This window comes from Pseudophryne corroboree, chromosome 1, assembly GCF_028390025.1.
Source record: "Pseudophryne corroboree isolate aPseCor3 chromosome 1, aPseCor3.hap2, whole genome shotgun sequence".
NCBI lineage: Eukaryota > Metazoa > Chordata > Amphibia > Anura > Myobatrachidae > Pseudophryne > Pseudophryne corroboree.
The window spans coordinates 973,253,278-973,279,356 of record NC_086444.1 but is presented as its reverse complement, the minus strand read 5'-3'; positions in this window follow the sequence as shown (position 1 = coordinate 973,279,356).

The window sequence follows — 26,079 nt, the reverse complement described above, 5'->3', positions numbered from 1 at the left end:
GAACGTGACGCTTGAGCGTCTCGACCACGGCTAAGCGATCGTTACGCAACGAGCGTACCCTTACGGTACTCCATACGTAAATAGCGTACAGTGTTCTTAGACCTCATAAAGGGTTTTATATAAGATAAATATTTAGCTTTATCACCGTGTTGAGATAAGCGACCACCTTGTACCAAAACTTAGATATTTTCCGGCAAGACCACATATTGTGGTACAAGGTGGCACTTTGCGCAGTACATTTGATGCAACAGCCAGTGTCGTCTGGGACCATGTGTGCCCTCTGATTAGGCGCTATATATGCCCTTTGGAGCGTCTTCAAGTGAACCTCTTGCAAAGAGGCAGAGTATAAGAACCTAAAAGTGGGTAAAATGTTATCTAACATTTCAGCACACGATCCCATATTGGGGATATCTCTGGACCAGGAAGACAACGCGGAATCCCAGAGCCGGTCTCTATATGAGACCCTAAAGGTGTTTCTGAAGTAACTAAGATGGTAAGGACAATCTTTAGTAAGCACCATTAAGGTGCGCAGCGGGTCTGTGGTAGCCTCAGAAATCATTGGGTGAGACTGGGATTGAGCAAAGTGTCTAGCCTGCAAGTACATAAAAAATTCCCGGTGGGAAATACCAAATTTTATCTGGATATCAGAGAAAGAAAGCACTGCATTGCCTCCTGGGTCGTATATGTCTCTAATAGCTGCAATCCCCTTTTCTCTCCAACTCAAAAAATGTGCGTTATCAAGGCCAGGAAGGAAACATGGGTTACCCCAAAACGTAGTGTGAAGAGAGGTGTCAGGTTTTCTCTGTGCTTTGGTGTGTGTGGCCTGCCATGCTCGATATGTATGCCAAAATAAAATATTGTATTTTATCTCAGATGGGAGTCGGGAGTTTGGGGTGTGTAAGAGTGCTGCAGGGGAGAAAGGATGGAATACGGCCAGTTCAAGTGGCAAGTTCGTAAATACTGATCTGCCCCAAAGCCAGTCTGTGATATACCGGTACATCGCTGCTCTACTAAATAGAACAGGATCCGGGATTCCCATACCTCCCTCTTCACGTAATAGCTGCAACCTAGCGTAGGGGACTCTTGGTCGTTTACCTGCCCATAGAAATCTAGTGAAACACTGTTTAAGAAAAAGGACATCTTTCTCAACAAGGGCAATAGGGAGCATAAGAAGAAAATAAGCAATCTTGGGAAAAACAACAGATTTAATAACTTCTGCGCGACCCATAAGAGACAAGGGCAGAGACGCCCAGTCGGTAAGGATTTTAGACACCTTGGACAAAATAGGACCAATATTAACCGCATATAGATCCGGGAGGGAAGTAGGGATCTGAACCCCTAAATATCTAAGACTATCTCTAGCCACTGGAAATCAGGACAGGACCGGGTGTAATGGAAAGAGGGAAGAGTCTCCTGAAAGGAGGAGAAGCTAGGATTTAGATATATTAATTTTGTATCCCGCAAAGGAACCAAATTGTTCAATCAGGGAGACAATTGCAGGGATGGACGTATCAGGATGAGAAATAAATAGAAGCATGTCGTCAGCATACAGTGATAATTTTACCATGGTGTCCATTATTGTTATGCCTGTAAATCTGGGAGAATTTCTCAGGGAAACAGCTAGGGGTTCTAAAGCTAAGGCAAATAATAAAGGTGACAAGGGGCAGCCCTGACGTGTGCCACTCTGGATAAGAAAAGGGTAAGAGAGGATACTATTCCCCAAAACTTGAGTGGAAGGAGATTCATATAATCGGGAAATAAGAGAGACAAAGTCTTCAGGTGCACCAAAGCGGTGGAGCGTTTCATACAGATGGTCTCAGGTGACCAGGTCAAACGCCTTTTCGGCATCAAGTGACAATAAAACATTAGTGTCAGTGGGTTTGGAAAGCTGAAAGGCCTGCATAACAGTCAAGACCTTTCGGATATTGCTCACTGATTGCCGACCCCATACAAACCCAGTCTGGTCTGTATGAACTATATCAGGAACTAGAATTTGAGTCTATTCGAGAGGATTTTAGTGAACAATTTATAATCCGTGTTTAGAAGGGAGATCGGACGATAAGAACTGGGAGACTCAGGATCCCGGCCAGGCTTCGGGATAACCTTTATGACTGCGGAATTAAAATATTGGGGCAAGGAAGCACCCTGCATAAAAGAATTAAATAAAACAGAAAGAGGTTCGCACAGTCTAGAAGATAGAATTTTATAGTAGTCATTGGCGAAACCGTCAGGGCCCGGAGTCTTCCCAGTCTTCAGTCCAGCTATTGCTAAAGAAACTTCCTCAGTGGTGATAGGTGCCAGAAGAGAGGTACAGTGCGACTCTGATATTTGAGGCAGATCAGTAGAAGACCAAAAGCTAGACTTGTGGGTCTGGTTAATAACAGGACGTGCATAAAGAGTGGTATAAAAAGACTGTAGCACCTCAGCAATCTCGGCAGAGGTCCGTACTCTGTCCCCACCTTGGGTGAGCAGAGAGTGAATGACCACTTTAGGGTGTCTGCCTTTTAACAAACGGGATAACAGTTTGCCAGACTTATTGCCATATCTGTAAATGCCACAGTCTCTTGAAAATTAATATTTAGCTTCCATTTGAGAGAGGAGGGTATCAAACAGTGTTTTTTGTGTAAAGGCCCGTACACACTGGTCGATGTATCGGCCGTTCTCTTGAACGGCCGATACATCGCGGGACTGTCGGCCAGTGTGTACGGGCGATACGTCTGTGAACTCCGTCGTTCACAGACGTATCGCGTCGGCCGCGCAGCACAGCCGACGGCCAATATATCTAACGATATATTGGCCCGTCGCTGTGTGTGTACGGGGCGGTCGTCCGACCGCTTGTACACATGCTGCGGCGGCCGGCGGTGATTGACAGGTGAACTGGGCGGGCGCGAGCACCCGCCCGCCCAGTTCATGACGTCAGTCCCCCGACGGATCGGGCTGTGTGTATGCACAGCACACTGCCCGATCCGTACATAGATATATCTGCAGATCAATTGATCTGCAGCTATATCTAATAGTGTGTACCCACCTTAAGGTACCGTTCCCTAGTAGAAGGGGAGGGGGAGGATTTAAATTCCTGAAAAGAGTGAGTAAGAGCCGCCTGGGCTTCCAAATATTGTGAGTTTAAATCTAAATCCCTTTTTTTACTATAGGATATAATGTGCCCCTGAATAACTGATTTTGACGCCTGCCAGAAAAGAGCAGGATCATCGCGCAGAGTTTCTCCATTATGCGTATGATAATCCAGCCACGCTGCATCTAATGAGGAGCGGAATTTCAGAGAGCCACTTAAATGAGAGGGGAAGTGCCAAGAGCGAAAAGGGGATTTTTCTGAGAGGAGCATCAATTTCATCCAGCATAAAGCATGGTCCGAAATACAGATACCCTCAATTTTAGAGTCAGCCACTTTTGAAAAAAAGGAGTCAGATAGCAGCAGATAAGGCATGTAAATTCCCTTTCTAATGGGTAACATGCGCGCCACACATCCACTAAGGACAACTGCGAGCAAATATAGGGGATACCAATACGTGGTAACGAGGGGGGAGCACGAGGGGGGGGGGGGATTTATCCAAGGTTGGAGAAGAATATAAATTAAAATCTCCACCCAGGATTATAGGAATTTCAGAGTAGCTTAGTGACAATGTTCGTATAAAATTGCTTAGAGTACTGATTGGGAGCATAAATATTACAAAGTAGGAACCTGGATGCATACAATGTGACATCTGCCAGTACATACCGACCTTGAGTGTCATCTAAAATCGCATGGACAGAGATAGGGACCGTTTGCCGTGCTAAAATAATCACTCCCCTAGCCTTAGAAGAGCAGGAGGAAGAGGCTACCACAGACCAACCCATAGTGTTCAGTTTTACCACCTCATTTGGCATAAGGTGAGATTCCTGAATGAAAACAACATCCATCCCCACCTTACGAAGATATAGCAAAATCTTTCTGCGTTTAGCTGGGGAGTTGATCCCTCCCACATTCCACGTACCGACACTCAAACTAGCCATGCATCAAATGAACTGGTAAAACCTGAAAACCTGCGCAGTAACCATAATATCTACAGCCGCCGAAAAACGGATACAAAACATACCGGGGTGGACACATAAGGAGAAGAAGGGGAGGGGGAGAAGAAAAGAGGGACAGAAACATAGAAAACACACAAAATATAACATTAACATTGTGAAAGAAAGTCCTGCTAAGGACAAACATAACTTCAGAAAACGAGAACAACTGGTTCAAGCAAGCACAGAGGCCGTCATAGACCGCCAATGAGCCAGCCAGAATGATGAAAACCTGAGGAAAAAACGAGGGAGGGGGCGCCCTTACCCACCCTCGGCAACATAATATATGAAAATATACATAGGAAAAATAACAAGAAAATATCAGAGCACACAGAGCATGTTACAGAAAAAGAAAAACGCAACCTGTCACATAAGAAGAAGGGGGAGATATCTCCGCTAAGCATATATAAGCATTCTAGAAAGATTACATAGCCACAGAAAGACAACAGATGCATAATAAAAATCTAAAACATAAAACAAGGCAAAAAGGTTCAGCCCGCTGTGTAAGACCAAAGTCTCTTTTGGGGGAAAAAACACCTGCAGCAGATTCTACAGCAATAATTAAATTGGCAGACATAACCGGAAACAGAGAAGTCCAGGAGCAATACTCAGCCATCTCGATCCAGGGCGTCATCCGCCTGAGAGGAGTCGTCATCTGCCTTGGATGCCTCAGAAACATAAGCCTCTGCATCTGCAAGATTTGTAAAGTCCCGGAAAGAATTTCCATCAAACAGGCGTAGTCTTGCAGGGAAGAGCAGAGCAAATTTTTTATTCGCCTTTACCAAACGGGAGCAAAGGGGGGTAAATTCCCGACGTGCCCGGGAAACCTCCGCGGAGTAGTCCTGGAAAATGGCCAAACGAGCTCCCTCCCATTGTAAATTCCTATGCCTCCTGGATGCCGTCCATATTGCCTCCTTATGGAGAAAGTTCAGACATTTAAATATAACCACACGTGGTCTGCTATTAGGTGAAGAACGTGGGGGACCCAGTCTGTGGGCTCTCTCGATAACTAAGCCAGTGCATTCATCTTGGATATGCAACAAATCAAGGAGGGACGTTTGTAAAAAAAGAGTCAAATCAGGACCTTTCAGTGACTCAGGGAGCCCCAGCACCCGAAGATTCGATCTCCTCTATCTATTTTCAAGATCGTCAACCTTGCTCAGCAGCTGGAAGTGAGATTTCTGGAGCTCATCATATCTGTGCCTAAGATCCCCAACATCCTGAAAAGTCTCCCCCAGCCTTTGTTCATTTGTAAGAACAGTCTTAGATAACTGCTTGATTTGGGATTTTAGATCTTTTACTGCCTGCTGCATTTTAGCAGCATGTGCATCCATGATAGGCTCCATGGCATCCCTAACAGCTCTTACTACATCAGCATAAGTCACTGGAGGGGCAGGGGAACAGTCAGGCTCACCTGAGGGAGAAATGTGTTTTGCAGAAGCCTGTTTAATGCTGCCAGCAGCCTGCAGACTCGTTTGTGAGCTAGGTGCGGCGGCCATCTTGGATTCCCCCGGACGTTTTTAAGACCTCGATCTCTGGGCTTTAGGGAGCATGGGGGAGGACAGAAACCTTTCCATCCAATCCCCATCACTTTCCTACAGGTAGTGTGCGCCAGGCGCGGAGAAAAGCCGCGAACGGGAGGCGCTGTGTGCTCCGGTTACCGAGGGTGCAGGAGAGCTGCAGCAATCAGCTTCTCCTCACATGGGCGCCGGAACCGGAAGTCCTCGAAAGCCAAGTACTTAAGCACAGAGATGATGCCCACCAGATGCAGATTATTTGCTATTTTAACACTCCTGTTGTGCGTATGTGTTCATAATACATGTTGAGCTATAGGACCAGTATTCTGCAAAGTTTCAATGTATGGGTGGTTATCATGACGCTCTTCTGTAGGAGAACTGGTACAATCCAGAATATAATGCTCACACATTGTTCCCATAGTCTTTGGGATCATACAGATGATTAATATAACAATATAAGGATAATAAAATACAAAGGGTAACAATGAAAACACAGCAGAGAAAGCAAAAGAAACTGGGATTTTCAATTGGGTGGATGGGTTGAATCAGCAGATGGATTGGAGCTGCATTTGCCAGAACAATGCAGTTCATTTATCATTTGATAATCATGTGTCAAAGTGTAAAGATTAAAGCTCAGGTGTGTCTACACCTTATAAAGACAATTAGTTTTGTATTTCTATACTTAGCTATTATGCAATTGGATTAATTAGAACTTTAGCTGTCACAAAGACACTGCATGCACAGTTTTGAAAACACCAATGTGAAGTAAATTATCAAATACGTTTGTACATCTTTCTAGGGAGGTAATTCAGAGTTTAACAAAAGGTTTTCATAGGTGCGCCTGATGTGTGAAATGTATAACAATTGGTTAAATGCTTTATATAATAAGCAGTCAGAAAACTAGAACTAATAAATAAATAGCAATATAGAGAAATGGGATGAAAAAAGAAGAATATATCTTTATTTATAAAGAAATTTATGAAAAAAATATTAATAATAATAATAGAATATTCATGTAGAAAAAATGGGAGGAAAAAATCCCGGGGGAGGGGTCGGGGGATGAAACAAATGTAGTACTGATTAACTGGTGGTCAAGATATATGTTGTTTCACAGAATGCTGGTCACTCCAGAATGGTGGCGTCCCACCTCTGGGTGAATCATGAAGGTGTGCAAAAAATGAAAGTCCAGAGCTTTAAGTCAATTAATATAGAGTCAATTCTAATACTGAAAATTGTATTAAGATCCTAAAAAGGTGAAAAAAGCGAAAAAAATGAGAAAAATATTTTTGGGGTACCCCTGGATTGCCGCTGGCGATAGGGGTCGGGGTGTGGTGAGTGCTAGGTAATTAGGACTCCTGGACAGGCTGTGCCCCTCTAAGCCCGGTCCACCCCGCTGTCGCTCTAAGAGCGCAGCACGGTGCCCTGGTGAGAGGAGAACAGTCGTGAGTCTTGGAGAGGGAGGTAGGGGCTGCTTCTAGCACAGTTAGTGCTGTCCGCCGCGCCTTCTCTCCTCCTACAGGGTCCCTTACCTTAACGCTCCTGCTCCGTCTCCTCGTTCCCCCGCCAGCGGTCTCTTCCGTCTCGGCCGCGGCCCGGCGATCTCCTGCACTTCCGGGTTGGGTCACGTGACCGGTCTCGGATGCCTGTGGGTCCCGTCTATTTCTCGTCGTTCTTTCGTTCTCTCTTTCCTCCGTCCTTGGATTCACGCTCTGTCAGTTGAAATGATTGAATCAAGTAGTGTAAAAAAGCAGTGTGCGCTCCAACGCGTATCGGCCGGTATTGGCCTTCGTCAGGGAGTCTGTCTTCGCCATCTTTAGTGTGGGCTTTTTATGCCCACATCCAGCGGGAGTGGTTTTGATTAATTGTTCCTGAATAGGTACACATGGAAAGGGGGGAGGGGCCAGTTGATTGAATAGAAAGAAACTTGCAGGATATTACTGATGAGTCAAGAAGGAATTCCATAAGCGGGGAACAAGTGAATGGAAAGAATATATATATATAATAATGAATACAGTAAATACAAAATTAAAATAAAATAAAATAAAAATAAAAATAATAGTGATAATAATAAATAAATGTAAATAAACATAAAAATAATAAAATAAAATAAAAATAAAAATAAATATAAAAATAAATATAAAATAATAATAATAATAAATATAAAATAAAATAAAAATAGAATAAAAATAAATATAAAACTAAATATAAAATAAAAATAAAAATAAAAATAAAAATAAAAATAAAAATAAAAAATAAAAATAAAATGGTAATGATAACTAAATAAAATAAATGAAATAAAGTAGGAACATTTAAGAGCACGTATTTCTTTGTGTCCCTAATTATGTAAATAGTAAGTCCTGATAGTATACACAACAGTATAAGTAATTGGATAGTGAAAAGGATAGTGAGGATAATATCGAACTATAGTCTGTACAAGCTTGGAGAGCGCTAATGATAGTATTCGTACGCTAGTAATATTATTGATAAAAGCGGATAGTAAACAGTATTGATATGATGAGGTAGAGATTGATAATAATAAAGATAGGGTAATATCGTCCGGATATTAATTACGCTATACTTAAAAATAAATGGTATAGTTAAGCATAGATAATTAATTGGTGGTATGTATTCTTCATGTTTTAAGGTATATTGCTTTTATTGTGCATGCAGTTGTTTTATGTGGACATTTTATATGGACTTAGTGGTTGAATGATTTCTCCTATACGTGAGAGTGGAGTTGTCTTTACGTGCTGTGTGTGATCTATTGCTTCTCATTAGTGTACAGTGTCGTCATTTGCCTGTGATAATGGTCCTTACCTCATTGTCTAAATTTAACCCATGGGGTTTTAAAGTTTTTAAGGTGAACATCCATTTTAGCTCTTCCTTGTTTATTGTCCTGAAAAAATCACCCCCTCTCCAATTCTGTTTTACCATTTTTATTCCTGTCAATTTCATTCCTTCTGGATTTTGGTTATGTTCTTCTCTAAAATGGTTAGAGAGACTGTGTGTTTCTAGACCTCTTTTTATGTTCCTAATATGTTCTGAAGTTCTGGTTTTCAGGGGTCTTGTTGTCCTCCCTATATATTGTAGGTGACAAGGGCATTCTATCAGATAAATGACACCCTTAGATTGACATGATATATGTTCCTGGATCACATAAATTTCTTGTGTGACATTCGATTGAAAGTTTGTGGTGCACTTGGTGGAAACGTGGTTCATTTTACAATATTGGCAAGAGTTGCAATGGAAGAATCCTTTACTTAAAGTGGTGCCTAGAATGGTAGTCTGTACCGTCTCTTTCTTATGCAAATGGCTGTGTGTTATTTTAGACTTGAGGTTGGGTGCCTTCCTATAGATTACCTTTGGTTTGGCGGGTAATATGTCCCCTAAACTTTCATCTTGTAGAAGGATATGCCAATGATCTTGAATGATTTTTTCCAATTGTTTATTCTTGTTGTTGTATTGTGTTTGAAATGTTACTTTCCAGTCTTTCATTTGTTCTTTTTTGTTGTTTTTGTCTTTGTATGTCAGGAGTGTCCCTCTTTCTAGTTCCCCGACTTTCTTTAGGTCTCCATCTAAACTGTCTTCTTTATACCCTTTCATAAGGAATTGGGTCTTCATTTCGTTTGCCTGAGTGTGGTAATCTTCTATCTTTGTGCAGTTTCTCCTAACCCTCTTGAATTGGCCCGAAGGGATGTTACGTAGCCAATTTCGGTGGTGTCCACTGGTGGTTAAAATATAGCTATTTACGTCTACACTTTTTTGAAAAGTTTTAGTATTAACGGTGGTCCCTTCTATGAACACCGTGATGTCTAAAAAATTAACTGAAGTCTTGCTGTAGTCAGTCGTGAATACCAGATTGTTGGTGTTTGCATTAATGTATTCAAGGAAGTTTGTCAGTCGTTCCTCAGTGCCCTGCCATATGAAGATTACATCGTCAATATATCTCCGCCATAGGACCAGGTCCGCCCCGAAATCATGCCCACCCCAGATGTAGTCATCCTCCCACCTACTCATGAAGAGGTTGGCATAACTCGGGGCGAACCTAGTCCCCATGGCGGTGCCAGTCGTCTGTCTGTAGAATGTTTCTTCAAACCAGAAATAGTTATGTTGTAGGATGAATCTCACGCAGTCTAGTAAGAAAATGGTCTGTGTTCTTTCTATTGACGGGTCTTTTTCAAGGAAGTAATGTAATGCTTCCAATCCCTGTGTTTGATCGATTACAGTATATAGTGATGTTATGTCGCTGGTACATAACCAGAAGTTTTCTGACCATGTCATGTTGTCCAATGTTTTAATGATATCTGTAGTGTCCCTGATGTATGATTTTTGTGTCTGTACATATGGCTGCAAGAAGGTATCAATGTATTGTGATAGGTTTGATGTGAGTGATCCTATCCCGGATATTATAGGGCGGCCTGGTGGTTTTGTCTGATTTTTGTGTATCTTAGGTAAATAGTAGAACACTGGTATGATGGGATTTTTTGTATCTAAAAAGCCATGTTCCTTCTTCGTCAGTATTCCTTTTTCTAAGCCTTGCGTGAGTAGGTGTTCTAAAGTTTTCTTGTAGTTGGTGGTGGGATCATGTTTGAGGGTTTCGTATGTACCTGTGTCCCCCAATATTCTAAGAGACTCTGTTATATAGTCACTTTTGTCCAAGATGACAATCCCCCCTCCCTTATCTGCTGGTTTGATTATTAGATTTTTGTTATCTGTCAGTTCTTTCAGTGCCCCCTGTTCTTGAGTATTGAGGTTGTAATTGATTTTTTTCGTGTCTATTTTGTCCAGATCTCTGGTGACTAATTTTTCAAAAGTGTCAATCAAGGAGCCTCTCATATGTTGTGGGTAAAAGGTTGATGTTGGTCTCAAATCAGAATGTTTGAATGCGTCCTTGTTTTGATTGTACTCTGGATTCGTAGTGGTGTTGCTGTAATACTTAGCAAGTGTCAATTTACGTGTAAACTTATGCAGGTCTAGGTAAGTTTCAAATTTGTTGAGTTTCTTTGTTGGGGCAAACTTAAGTCCCTTGTTTAACAACGTTATATGTGAGTCTTTTAATGAGGTGGTGCTGAGATTGAAAATCCCTGTTTGGTCTAATCCTGTGTGTTGTGTCTTTTTTGTTGTCTGCCTCCCTCTTCTTCCTCTGGCTCCTCTTCTAGTTCTTCTAACTTCCTTTTGTTTGGTGTGGTCTGTTTCTGATCGCAGGTCTTCAGGCCTGCAATCTTTCCTAAAAAAACCCCTGCACATCCTGTCTGGTCTGATACTGGTAATGTAGAGTTCTTTGTTCCCTGATTTAGGGAAGTGGATGCTTCCTCAAAGTCTGCTGAAACCTGAAAACCTCTTTCTAGTGAAAAACGTGCCAGATTTTCGTAGTCAGTTTCCTCACTCAAACTATAGGTAGAAAAGTCTGTGTCTTGTGTTGTGTCTAAATCCTCTTGTTGTTCACCATTAACCTGCAATGTCCGTCCTAAGTTGTCTTTTTCTGTCTTGCTATGTACCCTGGTCATGTACTGCTGGTATGTCAGGTTGAGTTTTTTGTATAGAGGTGTTTTGTTGCTTAAGGCTGGGCTACATCTTAGTAGGGCCTTTTTAGGTGTTTTGATTGTTTTGTTAAAATGGGGTACCTTCTTTAGAAGCTTAATGTTTCCTTTTTTCCCCTTGCCTATCTTGTCTCTTAAAATTTTTGACTTTTTTGTTGCTATAATTTCTTCCTCAATTTTCCTCAGTCTTTTGTGTGTTATCTCTTCAAGTTGTCTATATTCATTATCTTCTTTGTGTACTCCTAAAGATGATTGTAGGGTCTCTATTTCTGCCTCTAGTGTCGTCAGTTCGTTCTTATGGGTCTCTAGGATGAGTTTTATAAGCTGTTTGGAACAGTCATGTAGTATAGAGTCCCATTTGTCTCTGAATGTAGGGTTGCTATTGTTTTGTGTGGGGACTTTTTTAATTTTAAGACCTTTGGGAATTAGGTCGTTATCTAGATACCATTCTAGTGATTCTCTGTCCCACCATACCTTGGATTCCCTAGCCACTAATTTCTCTAATCTGAGGAAAATATCACAAAATTTGTTAACAGTCTCGTGCGTCTCTGTGGTGTGTGTGAGTTGTGAAAAAACCAGGCTGGCTCTAGTAGCTCTACCTGCGCGGTGGTCTAAAATACCCATAAACAGAGCTAGCCAATTCAGGAGGTTTTAAACACTGAAATATATACACAGAGGGCGAATGGCGCTCGTGTATCCGGATATTTTTAGTTGTTTGGGCTGCAACCTATGGTTGAAGTACCTCCAAAAATACTTCACTCAGGTAAGTTTAACAAAAGGTTTTCATAGGTGCGCCTGATGTGTGAAATGTATAACAATTGGTTAAATGCTTTATATAATAAGCAGTCAGAAAACTAGAACTAATAAATAAATAGCAATATAGAGAAATGGGATGAAAAAAGAAGAATATATCTTTATTTATAAAGAAATTTATGAAAAAAATATTAATAATAATAATAGAATATTCATGTAGAAAAAATGGGAGGAAAACATTTCAAACACAATACAACAACAAGAATAAACAATTGGAAAAAATCATTCAAGATCATTGGCATATCCAAGATGAAAGTTTAGGGGACATATTACCCGCCAAACCAAAGGTAATCTATAGGAAGGCACCCAACCTCAAGTCTAAAATAACACACAGCCATTTGCATAAGAAAGAGACGGTACAGACTACCATTCTAGGCACCACTTTAAGTAAAGGATTCTTCCATTGCAACTCTTGCCAATATTGTAAAATGAACCACGTTTCCACCAAGTGCACCACAAACTTTCAATCGAATGTCACACAAGAAATTTATGTGATCCAGGAACATATATCATGTCAATCTAAGGGTGTCATTTATCTGATAGAATGCCCTTGTCACCTACAATATATAGGGAGGACAACAAGACCCCTGAAAACCAGAACTTCAGAACATATTAGGAACATAAAAAGAGGTCTAGAAACACACAGTCTCTCTAACCATTTTAGAGAAGAACATAACCAAAATCCAGAAGGAATGAAATTGACAGGAATAAAAATGGTAAAACAGAATTGGAGAGGGGGTGATTTTTTCAGGACAATAAACAAGGAAGAGCTAAAATGGATGTTCACCTTAAAAACTTTAAAACCCCATGGGTTAAATTTAGACAATGAGGTAAGGACCATTATCACAGGCAAATGACGACACTGTACACTAATGAGAAGCAATAGATCACACACAGCACGTAAAGACAACTCCACTCTCACGTATAGGAGAAATCATTCAACCACTAAGTCCATATAAAATGTCCACATAAAACAACTGCATGCACAATAAAAGCAATATACCTTAAAACATGAAGAATACATACCACCAATTAATTATCTATGCTTAACTATACCATTTATTTTTAAGTATAGCGTAATTAATATCCGGACGATATTACCCTATCTTTATTATTATCAATCTCTACCTCATCATATCAATACTGTTTACTATCCGCTTTTATCAATAATATTACTAGCGTACGAATACTATCATTAGCGCTCTCCAAGCTTGTACAGACTATAGTTCGATATTATCCTCACTATCCTTTTCACTATCCAATTACTTATACTGTTGTGTATACTATCAGGACTTACTATTTACATAATTAGGGACACAAAGAAATACGTGCTCTTAAATGTTCCTACTTTATTTCATTTATTTTATTTAGTTATCATTACCATTTTATTTTTATTTTTTATTTTTATTTTTATTTTTATTTTTATTTTTATTTTTATTTTTATTTTATATTTAGTTTTATATTTATTTTTATTCTATTTTTATTTTATTTTATATTTATTATTATTATTATTTTATATTTATTTTTATATTTATTTTTATTTTTATTTTATTTTATTATTTTTATGTTTATTTACATTTATTTATTATTATCACTATTATTTTTATTTTTATTTTATTTTATTTTAATTTTGTATTTACTGTATTCATTATTATATATATATATTCTTTCCATTCACTTGTTCCCCGCTTATGGAATTCCTTCTTGACTCATCAGTAATATCCTGCAAGTTTCTTTCTATTCAATCAACTGGCCCCTCCCCCCTTTCCATGTGTACCTATTCAGGAACAATTAATCAAAACCACTCCCGCTGGATGTGGGCATAAAAAGCCCACACTAAAGATGGCGAAGACAGACTCCCTGACGAAGGCCAATACCGGCCGATACGCGTTGGAGCGCACACTGCTTTTTTACACTACTTGATTCAATCATTTCAACTGACAGAGCGTGAATCCAAGGACGGAGGAAAGAGAGAACGAAAGAACGACGAGAAATAGACGGGACCCACAGGCATCCGAGACCGGTCACGTGACCCAACCCGGAAGTGCAGGAGATCGCCGGGCCGCGGCCGAGACGGAAGAGACCGCTGGCGGGGGAACGAGGAGACGGAGCAGGAGCGTTAAGGTAAGGGACCCTGTAGGAGGAGAGAAGGCGCGGCGGACAGCACTAACTGTGCTAGAAGCAGCCCCTACCTCCCTCTCCAAGACTCACGACTGTTCTCCTCTCACCAGGGCACCGTGCTGCGCTCTTAGAGCGACAGCGGGGTGGACCGGGCTTAGAGGGGCACAGCCTGTCCAGGAGTCCTAATTACCTAGCACTCACCACACCCCGACCCCTATCGCCAGCGGCAATCCAGGGGTACCCCAAAAATATTTTTCTCATTTTTTTCGCTTTTTTCACCTTTTTAGGATCTTAATACAATTTTCAGTATTAGAATTGACTCTATATTAATTGACTTAAAGCTCTGGACTTTCATTTTTTGCACACCTTCATGATTCACCCAGAGGTGGGACGCCACCATTCTGGAGTGACCAGCATTCTGTGAAACAACATATATCTTGACCACCAGTTAATCAGTACTACATTTGTTTCATCCCCCGACCCCTCCCCCGGGATTTTTTCCTCCCATTTTTTCTACATGAATATTCTATTATTATTATTAATATTTTTTTCATAAATTTCTTTATAAATAAAGATATATTCTTCTTTTTTCATCCCATTTCTCTATATTGCTATTTATTTATTAGTTCTAGTTTTCTGACTGCTTATTATATAAAGCATTTAACCAATTGTTATACATTTCACACATCAGGCGCACCTATGAAAACCTTTTGTTAAACTTACCTGAGTGAAGTATTTTTGGAGGTACTTCAACCATAGGTTGCAGCCCAAACAACTAAAAATATCCGGATACACGAGCGCCATTCGCCCTCTGTGTATATATTTCAGTGTTTAAAACCTCCTGAATTGGCTAGCTCTGTTTATGGGTATTTTAGACCACCGCGCAGGTAGAGCTACTAGAGCCAGCCTGGTTTTTTCACAACTCACACACACCACAGAGACGCACGAGACTGTTAACAAATTTTGTGATATTTTCCTCAGATTAGAGAAATTAGTGGCTAGGGAATCCAAGGTATGGTGGGACAGAGAATCACTAGAATGGTATCTAGATAACGACCTAATTCCCAAAGGTCTTAAAATTAAAAAAGTCCCCACACAAAACAATAGCAACCCTACATTCAGAGACAAATGGGACTCTATACTACATGACTGTTCCAAACAGCTTATAAAACTCATCCTAGAGACCCATAAGAACGAACTGACGACACTAGAGGCAGAAATAGAGACCCTACAATCATCTTTAGGAGTACACAAAGAAGATAATGAATATAGACAACTTGAAGAGATAACACACAAAAGACTGAGGAAAATTGAGGAAGAAATTATAGCAACAAAAAAGTCAAAAATTTTAAGAGACAAGATAGGCAAGGGGAAAAAAGGAAACATTAAGCTTCTAAAGAAGGTACCCCATTTTAACAAAACAATCAAAACACCTAAAAAGGCCCTACTAAGATGTAGCCCAGCCTTAAGCAACAAAACACCTCTATACAAAAAACTCAACCTGACATACCAGCAGTACATGACCAGGGTACATAGCAAGACAGAAAAAGACAACTTAGGACGGACATTGCAGGTTAATGGTGAACAACAAGAGGATTTAGACACAACACAAGACACAGACTTTTCTACCTATAGTTTGAGTGAGGAAACTGACTACGAAAATCTGGCACGTTTTTCACTAGAAAGAGGTTTTCAGGTTTCAGCAGACTTTGAGGAAGCATCCACTTCCCTAAATCAGGGAACAAAGAACTCTACATTACCAGTATCAGACCAGACAGGATGTGCAGGGTTTTTTTTAGGAAAGATTGCAGGCCTGAAGACCTGCGATCAGAAACAGACCACACCAAACAAAAGGAAGTTAGAAGAACTAGAAGAGGAGCCAGAGGAAGAAGAGGGAGGCAGACAACAAAAAAGACACAACACACAGGATTAGACCAAACAGGGATTTTCAATCTCAGCACCACCTCATTAAAAGACTCACATATAACGTTGTTAAACAAGGGACTTAAGTTTGCCCCAACAAAGAAACTCAACAAATTTGAAACTTACCTAGACCTGCATAAGTTTACACGTAAATTGACACTTGCTAAGTATTACAGCAACACCACTACGAATCCAGAGTACAATCAAAACAAGGACGCATTCAAACATTCTGATTTGAGACCAACATCAACCTTTTACCCACAACATATGAGAGGCTCCTTGATTGACACTTTTGAAAAATTAGTCACCAGAGATCTGGACAAAATAGACACGAAAAAAATCAATTACAACCTCAATACTCAAGAACAGGGGGCACTGAAAGAACTGACAGATAACAAAAATCTAATAATCAAACCAGCAGATAAGGGAGGGGGGATTGTCATCTTGGACAAAAGTGACTATATAACAGAGTCTCTTAGAATATTGGGGGACACAGGTACATACGAAACCCTCAAACATGATCCCACCACCAACTACAAGAAAACTTTAGAACACCTACTCACGCAAGGCTTAGAAAAAGGAATACTGACGAAGAAGGAACATGGCTTTTTAGATACAAAAAATCCCATCATACCAGTGTTCTACTATTTACCTAAGATACACAAAAATCAGACAAAACCACCAGGCCGCCCTATAATATCCGGGATAGGATCACTCACATCAAACCTATCACAATACATTGATACCTTCTTGCAGCCATATGTACAGACACAAAAATCATACATCAGGGACACTACAGATATCATTAAAACATTGGACAACATGACATGGTCAGAAAACTTCTGGTTATGTACCAGCGACATAACATCACTATATACTGTAATCGATCAAACACAGGGATTGGAAGCATTACATTACTTCCTTGAAAAAGACCCGTCAATAGAAAGAACACAGACCATTTTCTTACTAGACTGCGTGAGATTCATCCTACAACATAACTATTTCTGGTTTGAAGAAACATTCTACAGACAGACGACTGGCACCGCCATGGGGACTAGGTTCGCCCCGAGTTATGCCAACCTCTTCATGAGTAGGTGGGAGGATGACTACATCTGGGGTGGGCATGATTTCGGGGCGGACCTGGTCCTATGGCGGAGATATATTGACGATGTAATCTTCATATGGCAGGGCACTGAGGAACGACTGACAAACTTCCTTGAATACATTAATGCAAACACCAACAATCTGGTATTCACGACTGACTACAGCAAGACTTCAGTTAATTTTTTAGACATCACGGTGTTCATAGAAGGGACCACCGTTAATACTAAAACTTTTCAAAAAAGTGTAGACGTAAATAGCTATATTTTAACCACCAGTGGACACCACCGAAATTGGCTACGTAACATCCCTTCGGGCCAATTCAAGAGGGTTAGGAGAAACTGCACAAAGATAGAAGATTACCACACTCAGGCAAACGAAATGAAGACCCAATTCCTTATGAAAGGGTATAAAGAAGACAGTTTAGATGGAGACCTAAAGAAAGTCGGGGAACTAGAAAGAGGGACACTCCTGACATACAAAGACAAAAACAACAAAAAAGAACAAATGAAAGACTGGAAAGTAACATTTCAAACACAATACAACAACAAGAATAAACAATTGGAAAAAATCATTCAAGATCATTGGCATATCCTTCTACAAGATGAAAGTTTAGGGGACATATTACCCGCCAAACCAAAGGTAATCTATAGGAAGGCACCCAACCTCAAGTCTAAAATAACACACAGCCATTTGCATAAGAAAGAGACGGTACAGACTACCATTCTAGGCACCACTTTAAGTAAAGGATTCTTCCATTGCAACTCTTGCCAATATTGTAAAATGAACCACGTTTCCACCAAGTGCACCACAAACTTTCAATCGAATGTCACACAAGAAATTTATGTGATCCAGGAACATATATCATGTCAATCTAAGGGTGTCATTTATCTGATAGAATGCCCTTGTCACCTACAATATATAGGGAGGACAACAAGACCCCTGAAAACCAGAACTTCAGAACATATTAGGAACATAAAAAGAGGTCTAGAAACACACAGTCTCTCTAACCATTTTAGAGAAGAACATAACCAAAATCCAGAAGGAATGAAATTGACAGGAATAAAAATGGTAAAACAGAATTGGAGAGGGGGTGATTTTTTCAGGACAATAAACAAGGAAGAGCTAAAATGGATGTTCACCTTAAAAACTTTAAAACCCCATGGGTTAAATTTAGACAATGAGGTAAGGACCATTATCACAGGCAAATGACGACACTGTACACTAATGAGAAGCAATAGATCACACACAGCACGTAAAGACAACTCCACTCTCACGTATAGGAGAAATCATTCAACCACTAAGTCCATATAAAATGTCCACATAAAACAACTGCATGCACAATAAAAGCAATATACCTTAAAACATGAAGAATACATACCACCAATTAATTATCTATGCTTAACTATACCATTTATTTTTAAGTATAGCGTAATTAATATCCGGACGATATTACCCTATCTTTATTATTATCAATCTCTACCTCATCATATCAATACTGTTTACTATCCGCTTTTATCAATAATATTACTAGCGTACGAATACTATCATTAGCGCTCTCCAAGCTTGTACAGACTATAGTTCGATATTATCCTCACTATCCTTTTCACTATCCAATTACTTATACTGTTGTGTATACTATCAGGACTTACTATTTACATAATTAGGGACACAAAGAAATACGTGCTCTTAAATGTTCCTACTTTATTTCATTTATTTTATTTAGTTATCATTACCATTTTATTTTTATTTTTTATTTTTATTTTTATTTTTATTTTTATTTTTATTTTTATTTTTATTTTTATTTTATATTTAGTTTTATATTTATTTTTATTCTATTTTTATTTTATTTTATATTTATTATTATTATTATTTTATATTTATTTTTATATTTATTTTTATTTTTATTTTATTTTATTATTTTTATGTTTATTTACATTTATTTATTATTATCACTATTATTTTTATTTTTATTTTATTTTATTTTAATTTTGTATTTACTGTATTCATTATTATATATATATATTCTTTCCATTCACTTGTTCCCCGCTTATGGAATTCCTTCTTGACTCATCAGTAATATCCTGCAAGTTTCTTTCTATTCAATCAACTGGCCCCTCCCCCCTTTCCATGTGTACCTATTCAGGAACAATTAATCAAAACCACTCCCGCTGGATGTGGGCATAAAAAGCCCACACTAAAGATGGCGAAGACAGACTCCCTGACGAAGGCCAATACCGGCCGATACGCGTTGGAGCGCACACTGCTTTTTTACACTACTTGATTCAATCATTTCAACTGACAGAGCGTGAATCCAAGGACGGAGGAAAGAGAGAACGAAAGAACGACGAGAAATAGACGGGACCCACAGGCATCCGAGACCAGTCACGTGACCCAACCCGGAAGTGCAGGAGATCGCCGGGCCGCGGCCGAGACGGAAGAGACCGCTGGCGGGGGAACGAGGAGACGGAGCAGGAGCGTTAAGGTAAGGGACCCTGTAGGAGGAGAGAAGGCGCGGCGGACAGCACTAACTGTGCTAGAAGCAGCCCCTACCTCCCTCTCCAAGACTCACGACTGTTCTCCTCTCACCAGGGCACCGTGCTGCGCTCTTAGAGCGACAGCGGGGTGGACCGGGCTTAGAGGGGCACAGCCTGTCCAGGAGTCCTAATTACCTAGCACTCACCACACCCCGACCCCTATCGCCAGCGGCAATCCAGGGGTACCCCAAAAATATTTTTCTCATTTTTTTCGCTTTTTTCACCTTTTTAGGATCTTAATACAATTTTCAGTATTAGAATTGACTCTATATTAATTGACTTAAAGCTCTGGACTTTCATTTTTTGCACACCTTCATGATTCACCCAGAGGTGGGACGCCACCATTCTGGAGTGACCAGCATTCTGTGAAACAACATATATCTTGACCACCAGTTAATCAGTACTACATTTGTTTCATCCCCCGACCCCTCCCCCGGGATTTTTTCCTCCCATTTTTTCTACATGAATATTCTATTATTATTATTAATATTTTTTTCATAAATTTCTTTATAAATAAAGATATATTCTTCTTTTTTCATCCCATTTCTCTATATTGCTATTTATTTATTAGTTCTAGTTTTCTGACTGCTTATTATATAAAGCATTTAACCAATTGTTATACATTTCACACATCAGGCGCACCTATGAAAACCTTTTGTTAAACTTACCTGAGTGAAGTATTTTTGGAGGTACTTCAACCATAGGTTGCAGCCCAAACAACTAAAAATATCCGGATACACGAGCGCCATTCGCCCTCTGTGTATGTAATTCAGAGTTGATCGCAGCAGTAAATTTGTTAGCAGTTTGGCAAAACCGTGGTGGTCATTCCGAGTTGATCGCAGCCAGCAACTTTTTGCTGCTGCAGCGATCAACTAGTCCACGCCTATGGGGGAGTGTATTTTAGCTTAACAGGACTGCGATCGCTTGTGCAGCCCTGCTAAGCTAAAATAATTTCAAGCAAAACTAGACTAGGCCTATACCTACTTACCCTGTGCGATGGAACTGACTAACCAAAATAAAGGTGCATTAAAGAGGTTCACATACCTCTTTCAACAAATACAGATATTTGATTGATTAATTAATTCAATAAAAGCAAGCTAAGTAACGGTATCTGGACTATAGATCTACACTAAAATGGTCTACAGTTAATAGGTCTTCCACTAATGGTAGACATGCATTTGGTTGACTTGGTAAAAGGGTCGACACATAAAATGTAAACAGTTCAAAAGGTCGACATGATCAAAAGGTCAACATGATAATGGTCGACACACATATGGTAGACACAAGTTTTTTCATTTTTTTTCAACTTTTTCATTTTACAATCCACGTGGACTACAATTGGGTATAGCATCGTTGGGGAGCGAGGCACCTTGACCGAAGAATGGCGAGTAAAGCGAGCCATGCGAGGGGATGTGGTACAGTAATGGGGCTTGTTTGTGACAGAAAAGTGACAAAACACCCCCAAAAACTAAAAAATGGTGTCTACCTTTTTTTGTATCGCCATTTACATGTCGACCTTTTGACTCTGTCGACCTTTCCTACTGTGTACCTATCTCCAGCGACTATATCTCCATTCAAGGCTTATTAAATAGACCCCTAAAATCCTGTATTTAGCTACTTCATTATTGCCTTTGTGCTCTTTTGCCCCCCCCTCCCCTCTTGATCTCTACAATTCACCCTTGGGGTTTGAGCTCTACAGATTATGTACTGCATAATGTTGGCCCTGTCACTACACAAATCAAATTGAAAGTTCACACCTGTAATAAGCTTCCCCTGGCAGGAAATGGCTGCATTAATCTTGAGGATCAGAGGTCTGACCCAGAAGTGATGGTCACATGACCACCGGGACCTATAAGTTGCGCTAGAGCCAGCTGGAGCAGGTAAGTGACCGCTGGGCCACGAGCAACAATAAATCAACATTCTAATATGTCGACATTTCATAAGTGTCTTTTTGAAGAGTGGCGACATGGTCACTGGGCTTCCTGCCCTCCTTGTCTCACACACCTTCTCCCTCCTTTCTGTCATGGATGCTATTGTTACCTCTGCCTTGTGAGAACTTGGACCATATGGTTTGTTCTGTGTCCTTTTGTACTGATTGCACATATTTATTGATTTCCACTTTTGCAGCTCTGCGTATGTTGTGTGGTACATGTGTGGTTTTGTATGCTACAGTGCATTGGTGAAAAAATAATAAAAAATGATCAGAGTAAAAACTAATTATAATAGAGCATTTAAATGTCTTCGCTTAGCAATAAAAAAATAAAAAAAAAGCCATGGGGGAAATTTATCAAAGCCTGGAGAGAGATAATGTGGAGAGAACTAAAGTACCAAACAATCAGCTCCTATAGTAACTGCCAGTTTACAGGCTGTGGGTGAGATGTACTAAACCTTGGAGAATGATAAAGTGGAGAGAGCTAAAGTACCAGCCACTCAGGTCCTAAATGTCATGTTACAGGCTGTGTTTGAAAAAGGAGATGATTGCTTGGTACTATATCTCTCTCCACTTTATCTTTCTCCTAGAATTTATAAATCACTCCTCCCCCCCCCCCCTCCTTCCTCCCTCCCCCTTAAATGTAAGAAACGAGCAGCCTTGATTTACTCAGCAAGAGAAAAAAAACTAATTAGCACATATGGGACATTTATGAAAACTGAAACACAGCTAACAAAATATTATGTAGCCATGGAAACCAATAACACAATGTTTTCATCTTCAAAACCATACAGTACTAAAAATATAACTGCTATTATTAATAGTCACCTATCCTGTTTTCTGCCCATTTCTAGGGAATTTTAGGTAAGTTGACCTCTACGTACTTTTAATACTTTATGCCTAATTAGAGGTTGATCGCAAAAGCAAAATTTTCCTCTAATGGGCAAAACCATGAGCACTGCAGGTGGGGCAGATGTAATGTGCAGAGAGTTAGATTTGGGTGGGGTGTGTTCAAACTGAAATCTAAATTGCAGTGTAAAAATAAAGCAGCCAGTATTTACCCTGCATAGAAACAATATAACCCACCCAAATCTTACTCTCTCTGCACATGTTACATCTGCTTCCCCAGCAGTGCACATGGTTTTGTCCATTAGAAGAGGATTTTGCTTTTGCAATCAGCCTTGAATTAGGCTCTTTCCCATTAAAAATATAATAGAAATTTAACAATGAAATGAAATAACATTAAAATCTCATGAATAGCGGAGTACAAATGGAGGCAACTCTTGTCTTTCCATTTATTGTGTAACTACAAATTCCAGAAAGCCTTGCTAGACACAGGGTATACTGTACTGTATAGTACTGCGGTACAGAAACATGTGTAGCTGTTATTTCATGCCTACTTCTGTCAATATTTTGTCAGTCTCTAGATTGTACCCAAATTAACATAAAGTATTAATGACCTGAACCCTTGGTATCGACCCCTCTGGCAGAGCCATGGTTCCGGTCCTTCAAAGGGTAACAATGAGAATCCAGTGGAGAAAGCAAAAGAAATGTGGGACTTCGCAGGTGGGTGGGTGGATTAAATCACCAGACGGATTGAAGCTGTCAGTTGCAGGAACATTGTTGTTTCTTTATCATTTTATGTTCAAGTGCCAAAGTGTAAAGTTTAAATCTCAGGTGTGTCTACACTTCATAAAAACCATTAGTTTTGCCATTGTATACTTGGATATTATGCAGTTGGATTACTGAAAGCTTTAGCTGTCACAAAAACTGTGACAAAGCTCAATGTATAAACTACTCGTGTTAGAACAGTTTCCAAAATGCCAAAGTAAGGGAAGTGTCAAATACGTATACAGGTTGAGTATCCCTTATCCAAAATGCCTGGGACCAGAAGTATTTTGGATATCGGATTTTTCCGTATTTTGGAATAATTGCATACCATAATGAGATATCATGGCAATGGGACCTAAGTCTAAGCACAGAATGTATTTATGTTTCATATACACCTTATACACAGAGCCTGAAGGTCATTATAGCCAATATGTTTAATAACTTTGTGCATTAAACAAAGTGTGTCTACATTCACACAATTAATTTATGTTTCATATACACCTTATACACACAGCCTGAAGGTCATTTAATACAATATGTTTAATAACTTTGTGTATTAAACAAAGTTTGTGTACATTGAGACATCAGTAAACAAAATTTCACTATCTCACTCTCACTCAAAAAATTCCGTATTTCGGAATATTTGGATATGGGATACTCAACCTGTATAGCTCTTTCTAAAATGCGTCAATATTCTTACACAGCTAACAGAAATGTATTTTCATTGCTAAAATAAATTAGGATAACAAAGCAAATGTATGACAGCTGTTTAGTTGGTTATATACAGTACATGTGGCATTTATGGCCTGATTTTGAGTCTTACACACTTCTATCTGTTCTTCTGTCCACAGACACAGCCTCCATCACTGGCACTAGCACATGACCTATGCTGGCTGCAAGAGACCTACTCTGTGTGCACAACTCAGACCATCACGGAAAGATAGATAAATGCCCATCAAACTCCATGAGACATGCCCAGTTCTCGCTTCACACATTTATAGGGCTCAATCCAATTAAGAGTGAAGGGGGTGAGTTACTGGTGCAACTGTGTAGAAATGGCAGCAATGGCACCACAACTCACCCCCCTCGCAGCCCTATCTCACCCCAGTTTAGCAGAATTTTGTACGCAGCCCTGTGGGGCTGTGAGCACAGATATGCGAGTCAGAGGGTACCGTAAGTGCGGCATACAGCTGAACATACACTCCGAGGAGATTCACACCTAGTTGGATTAAGCCCAAAAAGAGATATGTCCAAGATTCTCAGAATCGTCCAGAGATACACAAAAATGCATACATTAGCTTCTGCACAGTATGCTAATACTCGCTATATAAGGCCATGGAAGGAGCTGAGCCCGACATTCACTCAATGTGAACTTAGCAGATCCTGATATGAAAATTGTGGTTCTGCCACAGAAATCTCTGCATTAATAAATCACTGATAATAGAGATCAAGTGATCTATTTTTACAGAGATGCAGGAAGACATAACTGTCCCCCTTCTAGACATGATAAAAGAAAATATAAAAGAAGACAAATAGTAATATATATGTATATATATATATATATATATATATATATATATATATATATATAAATAACAGCATGCAAATAATACAGCATTCAAATTTGCTACATTCCGTGTGTTGGTGCCTGGGGCGGTGGTTGATGGTTTTACCGTGCCTGCTTGTGTCTGGCAGGTCATCGAGCTGGTCTAGTTGATTTGGCTGGAAAAGGGTTGGCTCCTTCCACGCTCAGGGCAATGGCTTGGCGTGATTCCATGGCTTTCTTGAATCAGTATGGTCGCTCCGGTAGGTCCCCTTGGGAACGTTTGATGGCCTTTGTCTGGGGCCGTTCTCGGGAGGGCAGGTCTAGGGTGGCCATGGCATCTGCCCTTACCTGCATTTCCTTTCACTCCAAACTGCTACAGCAGGCGTACCCCGCCAGGTCTTTCTTACTATCCAAGGCCTTCATGGATGGGCGAATGAGCGCCCTGCGCCAGCGGATTCGCGTGGGCCCCTCATTTGAAGCTATTGAGGGACCTGTTAGGTGTCCTGCTCAGCGTGGCGGAGTCTGGTTCTGAGGTTGCGCTGTTCAGGATAGCTTTTGCGATGGTTTTTTCTTTGGGCGCTCAGTTTCAGTAGGTTGGTGGCCAGTGGCAAGGCGTCATCGGACTCCGGCCTGCCCTTTAGTGATGTTTTATTGCAATACGACCAGATGCTGTGCCACATTGCACATTTTAGAGCGGATCTGGCTGGCTGGGGTCATTCAATGTCCCTTAGCGCACAGGCGAATAAGGCTTGTTGCCCATTGCCCTTGGCGAGGGAGTATGTCAAGTGCGGCCGTTAGAGGGTAGGCATTTTCTTTTGCGTGCCCTCAGGGGTCCTCTTCCCCAGTTTTCAGTGTTCTGCAGTGTTACGGTGAGGTGTGGTTGCCGTAGGTTTGCAGTGGGAGGACTATGGTGCCCATTCCTTGCGGATTGGGCCAGCTACACATGCTGCAGCTCCAGGTTCTTCAGCGGCAGTGATTCAGATGCTGGGCCACTGGGGATCTGCGTTGTATAAGTCTTATGTACGTTTAGATAAGGTTTTCGTTGCGCCTGTTGTGTGAACCCAAAAACTATGTTTAGCTGTCAGTTTTTGAATGGATAGCGTTCAGGAATTGAGGGTGTGAAGGAAATTTTTAATTTTTCTCCAAAGGGGCATAATTAGGCATATCAAAGGTCCACGGGAGATTTTGTTGAGCTTTCTCCTTCACTTGGGTTTTTTCTAGTACTGTTTATTGTGTGTTTTTATTGTCTGTTTCAGTCGAAGATGTTAGGGATCTTTTGTTTTTCAGCTGCTATTGACACATCGGAGCACGTGTGGTTTGTTGACCTCTATTATAGTTTTTGGGTGGCTTAGCGTCCAATGGCAAGTAGGACAGC